This window comes from Dipodomys spectabilis, unplaced genomic scaffold (genome assembly GCF_019054845.1).
Source record: "Dipodomys spectabilis isolate Male_0828 unplaced genomic scaffold, ASM1905484v1 ptg000015l, whole genome shotgun sequence".
Lineage (NCBI taxonomy): Eukaryota > Metazoa > Chordata > Mammalia > Rodentia > Heteromyidae > Dipodomys > Dipodomys spectabilis.
The window spans coordinates 8,683,889-8,702,148 of NW_024870692.1; the positions used below are offsets into that span (position 1 = coordinate 8,683,889).

The 18,260-nt window shown below is 40.2% G+C and overlaps 1 protein-coding gene across 1 annotated transcript in view; it reads left to right on the forward strand.

Moving 5' to 3' along the window:
- The first annotated feature begins 5,279 nt into the window (after positions 1–5,279).
- The window catches only part of LOC122095873 (serine/threonine-protein kinase Sgk3), a 101,710-nt gene continuing 88,729 nt past the window's right edge, over positions 5,280–18,260 (forward strand). Inside the window, exon 1 of the mRNA XM_042666188.1 lies at positions 5,280–5,466. The gene's annotated coding sequence lies outside the window, so the exon portion shown is untranslated. The remainder of the gene's footprint in view (positions 5,467–18,260) is intronic.

An 18,260-nucleotide genomic window follows, 5' to 3' on the forward strand; every position in this document is an offset into this window, starting at 1 on the left:
TTTAAAATGCAGTTTTATTTGTATTATAAAACACACTTGAACTTTAGGCCTTTTGGATCAGGTTTTGAGTTTGACCTTTACTAATTTGACTCAAGAAATGATGTTGAACTTCAGGCCTTCCACATGCTTCTCCCAACATCCCAGACAAGCATTCACTGAACCATTTTCTAGACCAAAGAAACAAATTAATTCTGCTCTATGCTAAGGGGGCATTAACCATTCTGGATTTCCATTCCCTGGAGTATCTACGCTTTTCTTTTTTTCTTTTCTTTCTTTCTTTCTTTTTTTTTTTTTTGTCAGTCGTGGGGCTTGAACTCAGGGCTTGGGCGCTGTCTTTCAGCTCTCAAGGCTAGTGCTCTACCACTTGAGCCTCAGCACCACTTCTGGCTTTTTCTATTTATGTGGTGCTGAGGAATCAAACCCAGGGCCTCACGCATACAAGGCAAGCACTCTACCACTGAGCCACCTTCCCAGCCCCAACGTTTTTCTAACTATATCTTGGATTCTTTAGTGTTTCATGAAATTGTTTTGCTCAGAAAAAAATCAATATACCTAGTCATAAACTAGTTTTCCCATATTTGTACTCATTTTTATAGCAGTTTTCTTTTAAATTATATTTTGGAGATAATTCACGGTAAGAAGTAAGTCTTAAACTAACTTCCTCATAAAAATGGTTCTCTTTTATTTGAGGTTGTGGTACATATACTGTGATTGGTCTATTAACTGAGAAACAAAGCTAGAAACTATAGGAACAACCTATGTTGTCTGACCCATTTAAGTAGGTGAGTCTGTAATAGCATGAAGGTAAAGTTGCAAATAATAGGATTCAAACATTCAAAAACATATTTGCTTTGTTACCAGATGATTGGTAATTATTACCTAGACTAGATACTCATCTTCCATAAAACAAATTCTCTAATAAATACTGGTCTTACTTTCTGAACAAGTTACCAAGAGAAGTCATTCAGGTCCTGTAACTGCCATTTAATCAAATTTCTCCCTGTCAGAAGTGATTTCTTTTGGGTTGGTATGCCAGTAACCACTTCTAAGGTTTTAATGAAAGAACTACAAATAAAACAGGATGTATTATAGTATAAAAAAATAAGCAGCCAGGCACTGGTAGCTCTTACTTGTAAACCTTGCTACTTAGGAGGCTGTGATCTGCGGATGGTTGTGTGAAACCAGCCTGGGCAAGAAAGTTCATGAGACATCTCCAGTTAACCACCAAAAAAATCTGAAGTGAAGCTGTGCCTTAACTGGTAAAGTGCTAGCCTTGAGCAAAGGAAGCTCAGGGAAAGCAACCAAGCCTTCAGTTCCAGCCCCAAAATCAGCACCAAAAAAAAAAAAAAAAATTAAAAAATTACCCAGGCCTGATATGCTTTTATAATCCTAGCACTCCAGAGACAGGAGGGTTATGAGTTCAAGACAAGCCTGGAATACATAGAAACCCTGTCTCAAAAAACAATAAAGCTTCCTTCTCAGGCATTATTTTAGAGAAAAGATTTTCCATTTTGAATAGTAGAGGATAAAAACTGAATACTCATTTCATTGACATGTATTATTAATATTATTGGGCTGGGAATATGGCTTAGTAGTAGAATGCTTGCCTTGCATGCATAAAGCCTTGGGTTGGATTCCTCAGTACCACATACACAGAAAGAGCCTGAAGTGGTGCTGTGGTTCAAGTGGTAGGGTGCTAGCCTTGAGCAAAAAAAGATAATCAGGGATAATGCCCAGGCCCAGAGTTCAGGCTCCAGGACTGGCAAATGATACACACACACACACACACACACACACACACACACACACATACACACACACACACACACACACACACACACACACACACACGATCTGTGCACTGGTGGCTCATGCCTGTAATCCTAGCTACTCAGGAAGCTAAAATCTGAAGATTAAGGTTTGAAACCAGCCCAGGCAGAAAAGTGCCAGAGACTCTTATTGCTAAACATCAAAAATATGGAAGTAGAATGCAAGTTATGAACAGAAAAGCTCAAGGACAGTACCCAAGCTGTGAGTTCAAACCCCAGGACTGCTGCGCACATGTGCATGAGCACACACAACACACTCATAATATATGTGCACATATATGTATAATCATATATGTATATATGCACATATACATATAAAATCTGGTTAAATCATAAGTTTTTAAATTTTTTGGTCAAGAGTTATATGGTCAGTCTAATTTTACAAATTTTGAATATGTCAGTATTTTTCCTGATTTAGCATATATATAGATATAGATATAAATACCTATATACCATTGTCTATTTTCTGCTGCTATAACAGATTACCACTATGTATTTATAATCGAAAAGAAATTTGTGTGGCTCATGTTTCTGCAGGCTGGCCAGTCCAAGAGCACAGCATCAACATGGGGTGAGGACATTCATATTGTGTCATCCCATAGCAGAAGATGGAAGGGCAAGAGGGTGAGAGTGCCAAACTCACTTTTGTAACAAATCCACTTTCTCAATAACTAACTCTCTCCTTTGATGAGGACATTAATCTAAGCATTCATCCATTGATAAGGACACAGCCCTCATGATTTAATTACCTCACATCTCAACACTGTTGAGCTGAGGATTGTTTCCAAGGCAGAAACTTTGGAAAGCATTTTAATTCCATAACAATCAATTGATCATGTTCCATATGGTTTATTAAATTCATTTACTTTTCACAAAAATTTCATGATATAAGGAAGAAAAAGCACTTACTATCATTGTCATGTCACTGAGAAACCAATGCTCAGAGAGGTGAAATGATTTATCTGAAGTAGAAAGTGAGAAAGCCAGGAGTTAAACCAATGCCCATTTCCAAGTCTTGTTACCATAATTTCTACTTTATAGATAGAACACACAGATAAAATATTTATCTTATCTGAATTAACAGACATATTTCCAAACAAACTTTGTATCTACAATTTTGAGACAAAAACATGTCCTATTTTAAAAAGTATATACATGAAACCCTTTATAAAGGCATCATTTAGACATTTGGCTAGATAGTTGACAATTTTTATGGTTTAAATATAGATTGGAAACCCAATGGAAAATTGGGTATGATCTATATCTCCATAGTGAATGTGATTAAAGTGATTAGCTTCAGCATATGTCCTTAAAGTTAATTTTGTGGTCTAGAGATGTAGCTCAGTGAAGGGGTGTTGCCTAGCATTCATAAATTCTTGGGTTCAATCTCCAGCACCAAGAAAAAAAAAAAGAGTAACTTTAAAAACTTGAAAAATCCCTTGCTTGTGAATTCATATTTATCTCCTCTAATTTTTAAGAACTCAAGCTATTAAAACTGTAACTCTTAGATTATACTAGCAAAATACCTAACCTTTTTTCAATTGAATATAGTTTATCCCCTTTTTATTTTTTTGTGTGCTGGTGTTGGGGCTTGTCTCTCTACCACATTAGCTATACTTTGACTTCTGGCTTTTTACAGGGTAATTGGAAATAAAAATCTCAGATTTGTCTGCATGGGCTGACTTTGAACCTGGATCCTCAGCTTTCAATCTCTCAAGTGGCTAGGATTTTAGGTGTCTCCTGCCTATTAAAATCTTTATGGGGGCTAGGAAGGAGATGCAGTGGTAGAGTGCTTGCTTTGCATGCATGAGGCCCTGGGTTCGATTCCTCAGCACCACATAAGCAGAAAAGGCCAAAGTGGTGCTATGGCTCAAGTGGTAGAGCGCTAGCCTTGAGCTGAAGAGCTGAGGGACAGCGCCCAGGCCTAGAATTCAGGTCCCACAAAATGAGATAAAATAAAATCTTTGTGAGAGAGGGGGTGTGTGTGTGTGTGTGTGTGTGTGTGTGTGTGTGTGTGTGTGTTCACAGTAAAGGGACAAACATCCTGGAAATGCAATGCTTCCCAGATGTTTGGGGCTTTTTGTTTTTTGTTTTTATTTAGAATGTGGTGATAGGCGTTTGTCTTTATAGCAGGGATGATGTCATCCAAATTAGTGTTTATTGACACAAAACTCCCTTTTGTCTGAGAAAATTTTCAGCATGATGGATATGTCTTTAAGACCTACACTGACCACTTGATTTTGTTGCAAAGAAGGAACTGCCTGTGCATTACTTTTCCTGTGGACAAACATGAAGGATCATTGGCAACATGTCAGATTATCTGCTATATCCATTTTCCAGTGCCACTGAAAACCATCATTTAGAAAGTTTTGTAGGACTGCTATGTTTTTAAAAATATAAAAATGTACTTGGCTTTTCAAGCCTTTTTACTTGGAGAAGGAAAAGGCCATACTGTGGTTATAAACAGAAAAAATCTGAATATTTGTACCTTTACTCTTTAAAATATAAGGAAATAGTCTTTGAATTTAGGAAGTCACGGTTATATCTCAGTTCCTCTGTCTTTGGCAGTTTGTTTGTAGATCTGTAGCAAATTTTCTGGAATGGTATGATCTGAGTATAGATCATTGCTTCAAAACCCGAAGCCCGCCACGCACGTGGCGTGATAGATAGTAGTGGGGTCTATCTCAAGGCCAGTGAGTGAAACGGAGAGTGGTGTGTGTGGGACACACGCATTCCACCCCCAAACCATACCCACTGTGCTCCACACGGAATCATGGAATAACTGAGCTCTTCACTGACTGAATAGGGCTGAAAACCCAGCTCCTACAGTCCAAGAAGATGGAAGACTGAGAAGCTGTGAGGAGTGCCCTCTGGACTTGGATGGAGATTGACGGCATAGAAGATGGGGAGGGAAGAGTCTGATATGAAATGATACAAAGGAAATTTCTCTGCCAAACTTGTGACCGCTTCCCTCCCTCCCCTCCCCCCGCATACAAACGTCAGGGTCAAAACCCTGCTGAAGAACACTGCCCTGCCCCCCCCCCCCCCCCCCCAGGGCTGCCGAACGCAGCCTTCGACCTGCTGCAGTGATCAGGGCCCACATTCAGGTCTCTGGAGTTTCTAGTATACTCTGACCACCATGGCTCCGGGCCCATCTGGGATGGCTCTCAGCCGCTCTGGCGGTCAAGCAGTCCGGCTCACCCCGCACAAACCAAGGTCAACTCCGGCCGCCGGCCGGACGCCACGGCGCACGCGGCCTGGGGACGCGGGGACCCGGGGACCGTGGCGGGGGTGGGGGCAGCGCTCACGGTCGGCCGCGGTCGCCAAGACGCCCGGCACGGAACCCACCCTTGTCCTCTTGAACTTTGCACACCGCGTGACGGGGGCCGACGGCGCACGGTCCTCGGAGACCAGAGGAGCTGGCCTGAGCCCCCGCGCGGCGTCCCGGTGGTCTGCGCCCCAGGACTCCGGAGCGGGCCGCCCGGTTCCCTCGGCCGCCCCGCGCGCTGCGCTCCGCGGGAGGAGCCGCCGTGACGCGTCAGGGGAGGAAACGCCGGCGGCCCTGCCGGGGAAGAAGGAAGCGCGAGTGCGCTCGGCCCGCCGCCCGCCGCGCGGCCAGGCAGCCACGCGAAGCCGGGTAGGTGCGGGGCGGGCCGGCGGGAGGGTCGGCGCGCGTCCCGGGCCGCTGGTGGAGCCCCCGGGCGCCCGCCGAGAAGACGGAGCGGGTCGGGGGAGCTGCCGGGGCCTGGACCGGCGTTCCCCGCGCCACCGTCCCGGGTTGCCCGGCAGGAGAACACCCGTGCCCGCGCCCGGCCCGCGACTCCGGAGCTGGGGGTGTGTGGGGGGGGTTTGTAGTGTCTTTTGTTTCCGCGAGGTGAATTCAAATGGGGCTTTGGGGAGTCCTCCGTGTCCGGGAGATGTAGGTAGATGGACGGCGTTTACCCGTGCGCTGCCCTCGAGCTTGGGGAGCCGGGCACTGGCCAGGCGGGGGACGGGGAGGGGGTCCCACCCACTGGAAGTGAGTGCGGGTTACCTGCGCGCCCCGGGGAGGGGCCGGACGGGGCGGCCGCGGCGGGGAGGGAGAGGGGAAGGCTTTACCCGCGGGCGCCGGACCTGTCACGGCGAGACTTCAGTGAGTCCTTCAAGTTCTCTGCGATTTGAACTCCCCCCACCCCCTTCCCTTTACGCGTGCTGGCTCTCTCAGCCTAAGCGCTGGTGTCTCTCTGCCTTCTAGATAGATCGATGGTTATTTGCACAGATTCGTCTCTGGAAACTTCCAAACCAAACCAAACCTCTTTCCCCGAATTTTGCACAATGACTGTTTGGTTCTGCCCAGGGGACTGCAGGGTCCACTGGGGACTCCAGAATGAATGCAGAGCCGCGTTTTAAAAAGCTCTGTCCAGGGGGACTCGACAGTGTGCTTCTTGATTCTTTTTCCTTCTCACTCGGTCGCGTATTCATTCACCCATCTGAGCTGGGAAGTGATTTCTGTATTTACTGAGCACTTGGCTCTTAACCTTGTACTGGGCTCTTTCTAAGTGCTTTCTAAATATTAACTCGCATTCTTAACTCAACATAGTAAATTGATAGCGGTTCTCAACATGAAGACCCTGTGCGTACTTTAGTTCTCTGAATGTAACAGAAAGAGCTGGGAGCATTAGAGGAAGTTCTTCGGACATATTTGAGGACCCGGTGGTCCTCCTGGCCTCCTTGGCTACAACTCCCTGAAGAACAGCCATCACCACATTCCCTGTGGGAAGAGAGTAGGGAGTTCCCGGAAGACACACTAGTTGAAATTAGGGCTCCAGCCAGAGCCCAAGCAGCTTCCGTAAGGTGGGCTCTGTTTCCACTAGCCCTAGTCAGCTAACTCTGCACAGACTTTTAACTTCCCTCTTTCTTCAACCTCCACTGCACGGAAACTAATGTTGTTTTTAAAAGGAGCTTTGTTCCTAATCGGCTAACAGTTAATAAAACAGCTTAGATGTGAGCAGTGTCAGATTGAATTTGGAATGTACTATAAAAGAGAACGGTTTTGTTTGTATATGTTAACGAAAATAGTGTTTTATGATTTTACTGCTGTTGCTGTTGGCAACATTGACTTGGAGGGTTATCCTCAGGAGGTGTCCATTTTGTGATATGCTGATGATATAAGAAGAGGTACTTTTCCAAAATAAAATGCCTTTTTAAATGGTCATGTAAGACTGATGGCCGATTGGTAAAGACCCAGAATAGGTAAGATTGACACCATTTCTGTCATTTTGGTGGTTATAAATGTAATATCAAATTCTTCATGTCCTACTCTTTTTCTACGTTCCCCCAACTTTTTTCTTTCTGATATATTTCCTGCAAAGTGATCCAATAAGATGATAAGCCTTATTTAATCATTGTATAAAGTGTTTCTTGGGCAAGAAGGCTCTCACTTTCCTCTGATATATTTTATGAAATCATGGACATTCGTGACATTCATGACATTCATGAATTCATTTCAGCCAAAAGACACCAAATACTTTCATGGTTTACAAAATACCTCCATGGTTTACAAAGTACCTCCAGGCACACTCATTTGTTTTCAGAGACCTGTGAGGTCGGTAGCCATTTTTTAAATTACCATTTATACCAGTCATGAAACTGAGGCAGATAAATGTTGCTGTGCATTGACTGCATGGCTGGTGAGAGGCAGAGCGTGGATACAATAGGCATGTAGGCAGGGCACGTGCAGGCCTGTAATAAACATTTGTGGAATGAATGACTCCAGATGACTTTAGATATCTTGATCTTTCAAAACATGCCTCTCAAAATACCATCGTAATTGAATTGTGTTGGGGAGATTTCCAGGTCTAATCCAGGGGATCTCGTTTCAAATAGTATGATACAATTACTTTTCTGCAAAACTGACAGGAATGCCTTTTTGACTCATTTCTTAGGATTGGTCATCTCTGGTATTTGAAAAGGAAATAGTATATGCTTTTAACCCTCCTCCCCTCAAACATCATACCGTTTTCCTCTGATTTTGAGGGATTGGACCCTGATGTTAGTATTTGTGTTGATAGCTTTTTTACACCTATCTCTAAACTTCTTAGATTTATGAGGAAGTTCAAACCAGTGATCATAGGTATTCTAGTTTCTTTCTGAAGTGTCTAACATTACTGTGTTTTTTTTTAAAATGCTGTTATTACTTGAGTATAAAGCATTTTTTTTAAAAAGCAGGAAAAAATCCTCAACTATTTATATCCTTCAAGTATAACTCTCTATAGACTAAATTATGTGATCCTCATATAGTAACCTTCAATTAGAGAAGAGAATATGTCCATTACCTGGTTGGAGAAATTGAGAAGAGCTATCAGGGAGAAAAGGAAGCTGGGATGGCCTTTCTTATGAGGGATATTGGCAAGAAATCCTTAAGGATTAAGGATTTTTAAGAAATTTCTTAAGGATTTTTAAGAAATCCTTAATGAAGCCAGACTGAGTCATCTGCCTGTCAACCTTCAGTGTGGGGGTGGAATAAAATACTCTTGAAACTTGCCTTGTTTCAGAAGCCACATTACCTTTTCCAGTCTTCATGTTTTCTCTCACTTTAAAAAAATTACCAACTAAACTGCTGATTCATGAAACTCAAATTATATAACACGTTATTTCTGACAAAGAGTTTCCACATTATGTTAAGCAACTCCCTTACCTATTCGATTCCTTATGGTGGAACCTTCGTACTCATTTCAGTCCCAATCCTATTTCATGGAGAAGAGTGATGAATCTAAGTGGTACCAATCCTGCATCTTATATTCTGCATTAACATAATTTGAACTGAATACTAGCTTTGAGTTAATTGCTGTTACCAAGGAAGCTGATGTGAAATCAGACACTGAAGTCCAACTCAGAGCATCAACCATTAAAATAGAATCACTTGTTCAAAGGTTTTCAGAGGCAGTGTGCAATATCTTTGTCTTTGTCTAGTGTCTCTTTCCTTTTGCTATAGCTCCTGAAACATCTCTTCGAATTTATCTCTGAGTACCCACCATTCTACTGAGAACCAACCTGAGCATGGCATCACAACCCTGTGATTCCAGCACTCAGGAATCTGAGGCAGAAGGATCTGAGTTCCAGGTCAGCCTGGACTATTTAGAGAGACTCTATCTCAGCAACCAACCAACCAACTAGATTATCAAATTGTTGTTTTTCTGGAGCAAAGTGAGTAAAAGAGGTAATGAAAGGTGAATTGGTAGAGGAGGCTGAAGGACTAGTAAGATGGAAAATAGATGGTGTGTGAGTGAAGTAAGATACTAGGTCTCCTGGTGAATAATTCGTGTCAATACAGCTGTTTCTACTTTGGGGCCATACATATAGGAAGAACTATATGGGATTGAAGTCTGGGAAGGACTAGGAATTTCTATTGGCATGGTAAGATGTTGGTGGAAAGAGTTCCTTCATATTCCAAGTGCAAAATTATTCTTATGAGAAATGCTTTCTTTGGGGAGGGAAAGGATGGTAGGGGAAGAACAGAGGAGGAGGTAACAATGTTCGATAGGAAATGTACTCATTACCTTACTCTTGTAACTGTAACCTCTCTGTACAGTATCTTCACAATAAAAATATATACTAAAAAAAAAAAGAAATGTTTTCTTTGGAAGTGGAGCTGTGGCTCAAAGTGGTAGAGAGCACATAAACAGCAGGGACAGGCCTAGGCCTTGAGTTCAAGCCCCAGGACTGGCACAGAAAAAAAAAGAAAAAAGAAAATGAAACCCTTTCTTTAGGTAACAAAGTAAGATTTTTTTCAGATAATTATAAATTTAGAAAGCAAATTTAGTGGCTTAAGAGTAAGGATGATTTGACAGATTTTTGGTTAAATAATGGCCTAGATTTTGTATCTTTTTAAACACCTTTACTTTTGAGATAATGCCATTCTTTTCATTTTGTTTAGTGATTTTGAAGAAACAACATTACTTATGTGCAAGCAATAATAAGCATGGTTCAGACTATTTCCAGCTTCCTGATAATTTGCTATTAGTCAATACAAAACATTTTGTTCTCTTTAGATAAAATGGATTTTATATAAAATGTGTTTATTTACAAAAATGGGACTCGCTGAAGGATTAATCCACAGACTGCTGGGTGAAATTTCTTCAAGTACAACAGTACATTACTAGGACTTAACTGATTTGATTGCTTGAGCTTGCAAGTGAGAAGAAACTTTATTACTCTATTTGTTTTAAGAAAAGGGTTTTACTATGTTACAGGTTAGCCTTGAACTCAAGCAATATTCCTGCCTTAGTTCTATGGAGTAACTGGGACTGCAGGCACATGCTTTATTTACCTTCCTGTCTTTTAAATAATTAATGAAGTCAACTTAAAATTATCTAGTTTCCAACTCAGTATCTATACATGTAAGCAAACATATTTATGGGATATAATATATGTATCTACATGTGTGTATATATGTATGTATGTATATATAAACTACATAAGCTAATACACATTGTAATATACACAACCAGGTAAAAGGGAATTTGGGGATCATATTCTTAAGTACTCCCAAGAAAGTAGTATGTGCACAACATTTTCTTCCTATTTTTTACATTCGTTTTATTCCATATTTTGAATATTGTTTTTGAATTTATATTTTTAAGGAGTTGTACAAGGGGTTATAATTTTATGTCAGATTATGAGTACAATGCTTCTTGGGCAGTGTCACCCCTTCTTTTGTTTTCCTCTCTTCCTTGCCTACCCACAAGTTACATAGTACAGTTTCTATATTGTGTATTTTGAATACCATGACTACATTTGCTCACCCTTCTTCCCTCCATTCCTGTGCCCCTGTTTGCCCCCCCCCCATGTTAAAACAAAGGAAAACAAAGAAAGACATGTTTCCATTTCTTGGAATTCATTTGGTAAATAGCACTTTAGTTGTTCAGAGAGTTATGCCATTGGATTCTTCCCCTGTGTGTACATTCTTTTAGTCTGTTTTTGTACAAATGCATAGAGCCCCATCTAAATTGTCATGTTTTGTTGTGTTTGAGATCTAGCTTTCACCTATGAGAGAAAACATGTACCATTTGTCTTTCTGACCTTGTAATTTTTCATTTCATATGCTTTTAGATTCAAGCAATTGGGAAGCACATACAATAAAAAATAAGACATTTCTAGCTTTAGGCATGGCTAAAGTGGTAGAATGCCTGGGAAGCTTGAGGCCCTGAGTTTAAATCTCAGTAACACACACACAAAAGATAACTAATACGAAGATTTTATATTCTTCTAGACTTTCTTCTTTGCTTATGCAAACTTGTGTATCTGTATTTGTATAGAATATTTTTTTTTTTTTTTGGTTGGTTGTGGGCCTGAACTCTGGGCCTGGGCACTGTCCCTGAGCTCTTCAGCTCAAGGCGAGTGCCCAACCACTTGAGCCACAGCGCCACTTCTAGCCTTTTCTGCTTATGTGGTGCTAAGGAATCGAATCTATGGTCTCATGCATGCAAGGCAAGCACTCTACCACTGAGCCACCTTCCCAGCCCCTGTATAGAATATTTTTAAGGCAAGAATTATTCTACACAATTTGTCTTTTTGTTTCTCATTTAGCATTTTAGCATAGACATCTATTTTTCCACATACTTTTTATTTCTCAAAAGGGAAAATAAGAAATACTGTGCTAGGTATAATAATGTATCTGTTGTCTCAGCTACTGGAGAGTTTGATTGTATGAGTCCAGGAATTTGAGCCAGCCTGGGCAACACAGTGAGATTCACATCCCTTAAAACAAAAACACACACACGAAAAGTCAAGTTTCAGTGCCTCACACCTGTAATCCTGGCTACTATGAAGACTGAGATCAAAAGATCTCAGTTCTAGGCCAGCCTGGGCAGAAAAGTCTATGAGACTCGCATGTGGGAGTGTGTGCGCACGTGTGTGTACGTGCACACACGTGCGCGCGCGCACACACACACACACCAATCCTGAGGCTTGAACTCAGGGCTTGGGTGCTGTCCCTGAGCTTTTATGCTCAAGGCTAGTGCTATGCCACTTGAGCCACATCTCCATTTCTGGCTTATTGGTAGTTAATTGGAGATAAGAGTCTTGTGGACTTTCCTGCCTGGGCTGGCTTTGATCCTCAAATTTCAGCCTCCTAAATAGCTGAGATTTCAGGCATGAGCATCAGTGTCTGGCAAAGACTCATCTCCAATTAACAACAAAAAGCTAGAAGTGGTACAGTGACTCAAGTGGTAAAGCATGGTCTTGAGAAAAAGGCTAAGGAACAGTGCTTAAACACTGACTTCAATCCCCAGTACTGTTAAAAAAAAAAAAAAAAAAAGTAAGCTAGATACTGGTGGCTCATGCCTTAGCTACTTAGGAGGCTGAGATCTGAGGGTCACAGTTTGAAGCCAGCCCAGGCAGAAAAATCTGTGAGACTCTTATCTCCAATAAAAACAAAAACAAAACGAACTCAGAAAAACCCAGAAGTAGTGCTGCAGCTCAAGTGGTAGAGTGCTAGCCTTGAGCACAAAGAGGCTCAGGGGCAGCACATAGGCCCTGAGTTCAAGCCCCAGGACCAGCAAAGAAGAAAAAAATGCAAATGTATCGCTTCTTAACAATTCTTATTAGCACTTTAAAGTATACCCTGTACTTTTGTATGCATATACATATTTTTCAATAAATTTAAAAATATTTCCCTTATACAGACTTGCTTTGTTAGTTAGAAAACTGTGCTTTTTGTAGCCAACCAACGTCATAGATTCCATGTGCCTTTGAACCAGCTATTTTACTGTGTTTCCTGGCTACCTGCCATCCCCCAAACCTGGATAATACTCTTGGAAATTTATACTACTGCTCATAAAGGAGATGAGGTAAGGGAGTAGACACACTAGCCAATCCATCCACATAAACAAAATATAGCCTGTTAATGAAGGTCAGTCAATAGTTGCATTGTCTGCACTTCTAAAATACAAGATACTTAAGAAATGATAGAGTATTCACACATAGCTAATTGTAATCAATAAAGGACAAGCACAAATAATGAATTTGAACCAAGGGAAAAGGGCCTGTTCTAATGTTCAGTTAGAAATTAGAACAGCTGCTGAGTGCTGGTAGCTTATGCCTGTAATCCTAGCTACTCGGGAGGTTGAGATCTGAGGATTCCTACCAGACAAGGCTGGAAACTCCATGAGACTCTTACCTCCAGTTAACCACACACAAAAAAAAAAAGGAAAAAAAAAGCCAAAAGTGAAGCTGTGGCTGAAGTTGTAGAGCTGTAGCCTTGAGCAAAAGAACTCAGGCTCTGAGTTCCAGGTCGAGTTCAAGCCCTAGGACTGGTAAAAAAAAAAAAAAAATCAGGACAGCTGAACCTAAGATGTTTTGGAATATTTTCCTAATGATAAGTACATTGTTTGAAGTAATTGGTTCAGCAAAGCTGCTGCCAGTGGTGGCAATAGGTAACACTGATGTTTCTTATAGTCCTGTTTAGCCTGGGGAGTTAGTACTGTACAAACTCCTTCTTTATATACTAACACCGCCAACTTTTCCAAGTGGCATCTGCCCGTGCTAACCACTCCATTCTCTTTTCTTCTCAAGCATTCTCATACATGTACAGCCATCACCTACTTGGCCTTCTTTGTGGACCTCCTTCCACTCCCAAAAGAACTGTCTGTGTTTCTTTTTCCTCTTCTAGCTCTTGCATTAAGAAAGTATAGAATACTTCTCCATCTCACTCTCTTTATTTTGGTCTTGAGCAAAAAAAGATACTAATCATGGTGGTATATTTAAGGACAGGCCTTTAATAAGGAAAAAAGAAAGCTTTTAGTTTGTAAGGGAAGGTAGGCATTATAATGAAGGAGTGGTTTCACCCTTCAAAGCCTTTGAGAATACCCAGTAATTCCTTTCAAAATATCCATAATAATCTCCATCTACCTCCTCTTCTCTAAATAAGCTGTTTTTTTTTTTCCTTAAACTTAGCATAAGCTAAAAATTTTGAAACTATAGTTTTTCTTGTTCATGTCATCACACCAGCATTTGGATTAGTGCTATTTCCCCCCTATTAAAGATGTCAGCCACTTAATGGGTTGTATAGCATATTCAGTGTGGAAAGATTATACCCAGAAATGACTGCTGTTTTCTTTAGACAATGCATCCAAAGTCCAAAGTTTCTGGCTTTAAAAACAACTCCTTTTTTTTTTTTTCAGGTAAGTTGAATTCTAGAAAGGCTATTCTAGACCAAAGGTTAGCAAGCTCTGAGAAGTGGTATGTCAAGATTCCAAACCTTTTCCCTCCAGATTTTCATCAGTAGAAATATGCATAGGTGAGATCTGGGAGATGCTTGAATCCTTGGAAGTTAGAGAACAAACAGTGCTGGTTGAACAGGGTCAGGTTTCTGCTGGAGGCTTCCACAAGTTTGAGGTATAGGTTTAAGTCCAGGTAGCTGCTTGCATACCAATTTTAACACACCTGTAAAAGGTACTTGGGCTAGGTGTTTTGAAAACACTTTGCCCCCCAGACAATAGTTACTTAAGCTGCATTGAGAGTAATTTGTTTTCCATAAATATTTACGAAGAATTTTTGAAAAGATGTTTTTATTCAGCTTTCCAACAACATGGCACTGAAATTGAAATCTGAAAGTAATGTATGAGTTGCTTATTTGAATTAGGGCCATTGTTAACAAAGTTTTAGAAGACTTAAAAAACAATACTTATTTTTGTACTTGTCATTGTATGTGGTCATGCATAGTAGATAGTTTAGTTTACTGGGAAATAAATATCTTCTTAAATAATTGATCTCTTTTTGCTCCAGTATTTTCCTACCAAGGTCTACTTATTTTTTTGTCTATAAGGGATTTTTTTCTTAATAAAAGATAAAATGTTCCAGTGTCTTAACAAAGAACACTTTTTAAGGATTTCTAGTCCTCTTTGCTCTTTGAATTTTATCACATATATTTCTTCTATTTCTGGCCACTGCTAATATTGACCTCTGATATTAACATTATTTATTTCTGTTGGTAAAAAACCCCACAAACTTTCTTTTCTATACTCGTGTGTGTGTGTGTGTGTGTGTGTGTGTGTGTGTGTGTGTGTGTGTGTGTGTGTGTGTGTGTGTGTGTGTGTAGTGTTTTGAGACAGAGAGTTATGCTATGTAATCCAGGTTGGCTGGTGACTTGTGATATTCCTGCCATCAGCCTTCTGAATGCTGGAATGATACCAGCATGCCTGGCCTTATTTCTTAATCTTCTCTTTAAAAACTCATCTCAAAGCTGGATGCCAAGCCGGGTACCAATGGCTCATGCCCATAATCCTACTCTGGAGGATCTGAGGATTGCAGTTCAAAGCCAGCCTGAGCAGAAAGGTCCATGAGACTCTTATCTCCAATGAAAGCACCTGAAAACCAAAAGTGGCACTATGACTCAAAGTGGCAGCCAGCTTGGGCAAAAGTTTGTGAAATCCTCTTTTCAACCAAAAACTCCATCAAAGTGGTAGCACTTGCCTGTCTTCCCAGTTACGTGGGTGAGATCAGGTAGATCTTAGTTCTAGGCCAGCTTAGGCAAAATGTTCCTGAGACTCCATCGCAGTTGAAGAAGCTGGATGTAGTGGCCTTGGCCTGTCGTATCAGCTACAGTGGGAAGCATAAAATAAGAGGATCTATGTTCTATCTCAAAATAACCAGCAGAAAAAGAGCTCAAGGTATGGCTCAGTAGTATCTACTTAAGAAGTTCCAGGCTCTGAGTTCAAACCTTAATACTCATAAACAAATGTTCATTGTGAACAAAAGTCCTTTTCTCATTGAAAGTATTAGTTTATTTAGCATAATAGGATTAAAAAGTGCCTGTGAGGAGCAGAGTTACCTATAAAATTTTGACTTTGTGTAGAAAGACAAGTTAAAGGTGAGAAGATAACAGCTTTATTTGCCTATGTATAGAGACTGGGAGGATGCATAGGAAATTAATAATGCAAAGGAAATTTGTAGCTTTTGGGCTTGGAGGATAAAACCTGGCTGGATAGCTATAAATGGGAAGCAGACTTTTGCCAGTGTCCCCTTTTTACATTTCTTTTTGCCTATGACAATATATAACTCACTGTTAAACCAACTTTTAAAAGCATACCCCTGAGCCAGGTATGTTGACCCATGCCTGTAATCCAAAAACTCAGGAGGCTGAGGCAGAAGGATCTCAAGTTAAAGGCTAGCCTGGGTTACATTAAAAACTCTATCTCAAACCCAGAATAAATAGCAGGACGTTGTTGGCTCACGCCTGTAATCCTAGCTACTTGGGAGTCTGAGATCTGAGGATCACGATTCAAAGCCAGCCAAGGAGGCTCAGCCAGCCTTGAACTTTTGCTCCTTCTGTCTCTGCATTCTGAGTGTTTGGGATTACAGTCACATAGTACCACACACGAGTAAGTTTTAAGTTTTGATTTATATTTTTCTTTTGTGATAGTGCTTTTTGTGTCATATTATCTAAGAAATTATTGTTTAGCCCATGGTCACAGAGATTTGTGCTTTCTTCTAGGAGCTTCATGGTTGTAGCTCTTAGTTTTAGGTTTATGGTTTTTGTTAATTTTGTTCATGATATGAGTTGAGCTCCTACTTCATTCTTTTTAAAATTTAATTGTTGTTATGAAGGTGATGTACGGAGGGATTACAGTTACATAAGTCAGGTAAAGAGTACATTTCTTTTTGGACAATATTATCCCTTCCCTCGCTCCCTACTTCATTCTTTTGCATGTGAATATCCAATTGTCCCAGCCCCACTTGTTGACTATTCTTTACTAAAGTATCTTGGTATTCATGTCAAAAAGCCATTGAATACAAAAGTATTTATTTCTGTGTTTTCAATTCAATTCCATCAGTACCACACTCTTCATTGACTATGCAGCTTTGTAGTAAACTTTGAAATCAGGAAGTGTGAATTCTCTAGCTCTGTTCTTTTTTTTCATGTTAATATTAGAGCTTGAACTCACAGCCTCACACACTCATTCTACCACTTCAGTCTAGCATTTTGCTGGTTATTCAGAAATGGAGTCTTAAAACTTTTCTGCCCAGACTAGCTTCAAATCTCCATCCTCCAGGTCTCAGCTTCTAGAATAGCTAAGATTATAAACATGAGCCACCTGCACCCAGCTTAGTTATGTTTTATTTTCTCCCAAGCTTATTTTGACTATTTTAAGCATGTTTCAGTATGAATTTTAGGGTGAGCTCATCAATTTCTGAAAAAAGAACTCATTTTGTTAGTGATTACATTGACTTTTGAAGATTTTTAGAGAATATTATTACTATCATAACAATATTAATTCTTTTGATTGTCTTTCTGTTTACCAAGGTCTTTAATTTCAACAATACTTGGTAGTTTCCAATGTACTAGTCTTGCACTTTCATTAAAGTATAGTGGCTCACATACATAATCCTAGCCACTGAGAAGGCCGAGACCTGGAAGACTACAGTTCAAAGCCAACTTACCTAGAAAATTCTGCAAGACTCAAGATCCAATTTTACATAAAGCAAGAGTAGAGGTATGGTTTAAGTGGTAGAGTGCCAGCCTTTAGCAAGTAAGCTGAACAAGAACTTGAAGCCCTGATTTCAAGCTTTGGCAGTCAAATACACACTAAGAAACATTCTAAGCATTTTATTTTTCTTGATACCATTTTAAATAGAATTGTTGTCTTAAGTCATTTAATATATTTTTTGCTACTGTATGAAATACAATAGATTTTTGAACATTGATCTAGTATTCTTCAATACTGTTGAGTTCGTAATTATTGATTTTTTGGAATATCCCTTAGAATTTTTTGTAAGTTCATATCACTGCACATAAATGTGATGCCTTCACCTTTTTTGTTGTTGCATTATTGCTGTGTCCAAACTTCCTCTACAATATTGAACAGAAGTGAAGAGAACTGATATACTTACCTTGTTCCTAAAAGCATTCAGATATTCTTCACTGGTGTAAGCTGTGAATTGTTCCTACGTGGCCTTTATTAGCTTCAGGGAATTAATTCCCTTTTACTCTTGGTTTGTAGAGTATTTTTTATCTGTAAAGGATGTTGAATCTTATCAGATGTCTTATCTCAGTGTAGTGAAATTAGTCCTAGGGTTTTATTCTTAAAATATTACAATGATTGATTGTCAGGTATGAAACCAATCTTGCATTCCTGGCATAAACCATGCTAGATGTAAATGTTGTTGTACATTGCTGAATTTCCTTTTTAGATATCTTGCTGAAGACATTTGCATCTGTATCTGTGATATTTGTGTCTGTATTTCTTGTGACATCATCATCTGGTTTTGGTATCATAGCAGTACCCAGTGAATGAGTTGGAAAATGTTTACTCACTTTGGGGGAGTTAGAGGGTGAGATTTTTATGAAGGGTTGACATGAATTTTTTTAAACATTTGATAGAATTTACCAGTGAAGCCGGTTGTACCTAGACTTTGCTTTGTGGAAAGCTTTTCTGAATTAATTCAATAACT